This window comes from Bacillus rossius, chromosome 5 (assembly GCF_032445375.1).
Source record: "Bacillus rossius redtenbacheri isolate Brsri chromosome 5, Brsri_v3, whole genome shotgun sequence".
NCBI lineage: Eukaryota > Metazoa > Arthropoda > Insecta > Phasmatodea > Bacillidae > Bacillus > Bacillus rossius.
In genome coordinates, this window is record NC_086333.1 from 13,521,814 (window position 1) to 13,526,017 (window position 4,204).

The following is a 4,204-nucleotide window of genomic DNA, read 5'->3' on the forward strand; positions in this document are numbered from 1 at the left end:
ACCCTTGGTGGTTATCAGGTGGTTATAAAATTTTTTAAAATTGACAACAAATTTGAACAGATTCTATGGTGTGCCTACTAAGATAGTTAGGAGTTTTTTGTCCTCAAACCCTTGTTTTTTCCCACCCCTTAACAGTTATGGCTGGTCATATTCAAGTATGTAGACAAAATTTTTGGTAATACTCCTTTAAGTTATAATATGTTCAAACAGATGTGATATGTTTCATGTTATGGGAGTTGAAGTGATTTAAATGTTTTTCAAAAAATCTTCCCCATTTATACCCCTTTTGTTGGCCTATATCCATTAACAAACTCAACTGAGAATTTCCATAACCATATTTTATGTATTAAGTGATTTATTTGTACAAAATTATGGCAGTTATAATGACAATAAAAATGTGGTACATACACATGGTAACGACTGCAACAGGTAGTCTTTCTTCGAAACATACCTAACAGTACAATTTATTCTAGTCATGAGTTTGCTTTTTTCAGCTAATTTATAATACCTGAACAATTTTAACTTACAAGAAATGTAACACATATTTAGTACTTACAGTTAAATTGATCAATACTACTTTTCACACTTTATTCTACAAATGATATTTAATCCCTACAGTCAAATAAATTAACCAAAAACAATTCATTTGAAATCAAATAACAAAATACTACTAGTTTATAAGATGGTAAGAATTCATTTAAAAGCATGTGTTATTTTTTAGTATGCAGACTTTTTTGGGAGCTGCATGTATATAAAAGCTTGTAACCTTTTAATTTTATTTTAGATATTTCAATTTTCTCATGTTACTCAATACATGTATGTGTCCACTGGCTTACGTAAAACACTTTTACATACATAAAAAACTTTTGTATAATTGTGCGCTGTGAATACAGGTAATCCTGAATGTTCTTATGAAGTGACATCCAATTTTAAATATCATTTAATTTAACACAATAAATCAAATGAGTGGTTGTAACTTATAATGAACACAAAAGTAAGAAAAAAAAGGCCACACGGCAGAAATGGTAGTTAAAAAAAAGGTAGAGGGCTCAGTGGAATTTCATTACATTTACAAATCGGAATACTTTTGTAGTTTATAATGTAAAAAAAAACCTTTATACTGAATAGTTATTGAACATAAAACATCAAGTAAAATAAGTTTTTAAGTGTGGATGTAGAACTTATTGAAGGTTCAATTGCATACTATACTACAACTTACTTTCTAACTAGCTGTATATACATCACATGATCATAGGTTATAAATATGTTGAAGATCAACATTTTAAATTTTCCTCTACAATTTATGGTCAGCCTTGCTATGTTTAAACTCGAATTACAATTCTTTGAAGAGAGTGGCCCAATCCCATGTATTGTGACTTTTTTTGCAATGTGATTCAAGGAATTGGACTGATCGGAAAAAAATGTTAAGGCAACAGATAAGGGAAACAGTAGAGAACTGTGTAGGAGGTTTAATAAAAAAAAGTATCCCGGTCACCATACCAATCTTTAACATCAAATAAAAAGTGTGAAATACCCCACACATATATGTTTGTATGCGCCTGTACAAAGGTTGTAATGATGGACTGCATGTTGACCAATAATGTTAAATACTGCTTCATCACATGTAAATGCTACCTGTGAATAACAAAGGACCTTAGAGGCAGGTGAAAATATATATCTGCACAAGTAGATCTTACAAGTTATGTTATGTAACATAAACATTTCACCTATATTTGGCAGCATTCTAGACATAATAAATTATAACAATAGATCCATACTTCACTGTCCACAGAATTAAAATATGTTGTAGCAGCACCACGATTCAATTTGATGCAGTCACATGTAGTGAAAGCTCCAATATCAAAATGTTCGGAACATACATATTTAGTTTTAAATGTTTCAGCATTACTGGCATCAAGGTCATAGCCAATTGCAGCAATCCACTTCAATAACCTGGAAACAAAACAAAAAAATTTTATAGTGTGAGCTAGTACATACTTAAATCAGTATTTCCAGATTATTAGCTAGCATGTAGCATACTATAAATATAAGGTATAAACATACATGTATTTAATTATGTGTATTTAGTTTAGCATTACCACTCAATGAACGTATATATTTCAGAGGTAATGTTTTATTGTTAAAGTGCTGTAGAGTGTAATAAATTTGGTGGGTTTCTCTTAATTACGATATATTAATTTTCATTGAATCACATATTGTATAAATAATATAAATTCAGTAACACAAAACGATTTTTAGGGTTCATATCACAAATCATTACATTTAAATTACTGATTTATGGTAATTTTACTAAGCCCATACTATCCCCAAATGGGTATATGTATATATATGTGTATACATATGTGTGTGTATGTATATATATATATGTATGTGTATATATATGTGTGTGTGTGGGTTATTAAAAATAAATAAATGATTATACTACGTAATTACAAAATTATTATGTGCGCAAATTCAGGTCTCGATAATATCGCTCTATAAATCCTGTATAATAAGCCTTAACATAAATGCCTAACCCTTAACATGTTAAACCACTTATTGTAATTTTTTTAATATAAACATCAGTACTCACTTGCTTCGGCTTCATGGAAATCTGAATGTTGTCACATCAGGATTAACAGTAATACTGTTCCTGCACGAAGACACAAAACATTGATGTGTATTCACAGGCATCTTCATCGGCTTCTTAATTCACAATCATATAGGAAAATAATTCAAAATGATAAATCAAACTCCATTGTAAAATCCATCTTTCACTCGACCAAAATCTACTACAAACCGAAAAAAAAAAGAGCGACTATAATGCTCAAATCAATCTGTAAACGAATATTACTGCAAAAAAAAAACAATTTTTACAAATCAACTGTTTTTGAAATCAAAATAAATTAATATTACACTATATTTATTGCATTATTAGTATTTATTGCATAAATTTAGTTTCTTATAAACATTCAATTGACATTTGATTATGAACACTAACGCTACCTATGAATTTACAAAAGAACTAGGTCAATCTACTAGCGCTATCTGTTGTGCAGATTAAAAATAGTATCTGGGTACATAATGGCCTATTAGAGTTGCCACCCCCTGCTCTATGCCACTGCTAGTGGACGACTGATGGCTGGCCTCTGAGACGAAGCTTCGATGGGCAGCAGACGCGCGCTTTCACTTTGTCCCCTACACTCCCCCCACCTGAAGCACGCACCCGTGCTCTGTGAGCCATCAGCTGGGGGCGTGATCTAGTCGTGTCCTCCTCTCTCTGCACTGAACAAATGTATTGAAAGATTTATGTATTGAACATTTTTTTACTGAAAGGTTTCTCTTCCAATATATTTAATATTAATTTTTTTTATAAATGTATATTGAAATTTTTTTTGTTGAAAGTTTTCCTTACTACTATTAACTATCACATTTTTGCAAGAATGATAGTCAACTTGAACTTATTAAACAAACACAATACTTGAATATCACATCAAAGGATTGAAGCAGTCGGGTCCGCTGCTTTTGAACTTCGCGCACCGCGGCGGGCGTTGGCGCTTCCTTCCTCCCTTCCCCTCCCCTATAATAAGTACATTGTCGGTCTTGGCCACCCCTCCTGGGGTTTGGCGCATGCGCGCTGCATCATGCCGATCATTTATAAGGCTTGGTTAGCCATTTTTCGACCTTATTCTCATAGGTAGTCTGGGTAGAGCTCATCTGAGAGCTAGAACCAAATAGGTATCATGTAGTCAACTTTCTGTAATGTAGTAGTGAGAGCTTCTTCGGGGAGACGGAAATGTAAGTAGGGTGGTGACCCTTACTGTAATGTAGATTGCGACATAATTCTTAAATGCTCATGGTTTATAAATTCTCTTTCGGATGTCACCTATTGAAAATTAATTTGAGTTAAATTATGTTTTGCCCTTTTTTTGTTTGTGGGCTTGCTTAACCGCGTGTTTGTTAATTCTGGGTCTCCCCGAGATGTTTAAAATATGCAGTAGCTTTGTAATTTTGATAGTTACGTATAACACGTATATTCTAATTCACGTGTTTAGTTTAACGCATAAGTGAATGATGTCTTAGTCTTTCATTGTGTCTTATGTAACGTTCCCTACTTTGGTCGCGAGGAGTCAATATAACTCATACTTCTAGTTCTTATAATCGTATTGTAACGCTTGCTAGCATTTGTTGTTTCGTGTTCATG

At 32.5% G+C, this 4,204-nt stretch overlaps 1 long non-coding RNA gene across 1 annotated transcript; it reads right to left on the reverse strand.

Annotated features, from left to right (window-relative positions):
• Nucleotides 1–320: 320 nt before the first annotated feature.
• On the reverse strand, nt 321–3,100 carry LOC134531599 (uncharacterized). The gene is made up of 2 exons (XR_010075044.1): nt 2,594–3,100; nt 321–1,953 (listed from the first exon to the last, which is right to left on the reverse strand). It is a non-coding gene; the product is annotated as an uncharacterized LOC134531599 (long non-coding RNA).
• Between the last annotated feature and the right edge of the window lie 1,104 nt (nt 3,101–4,204).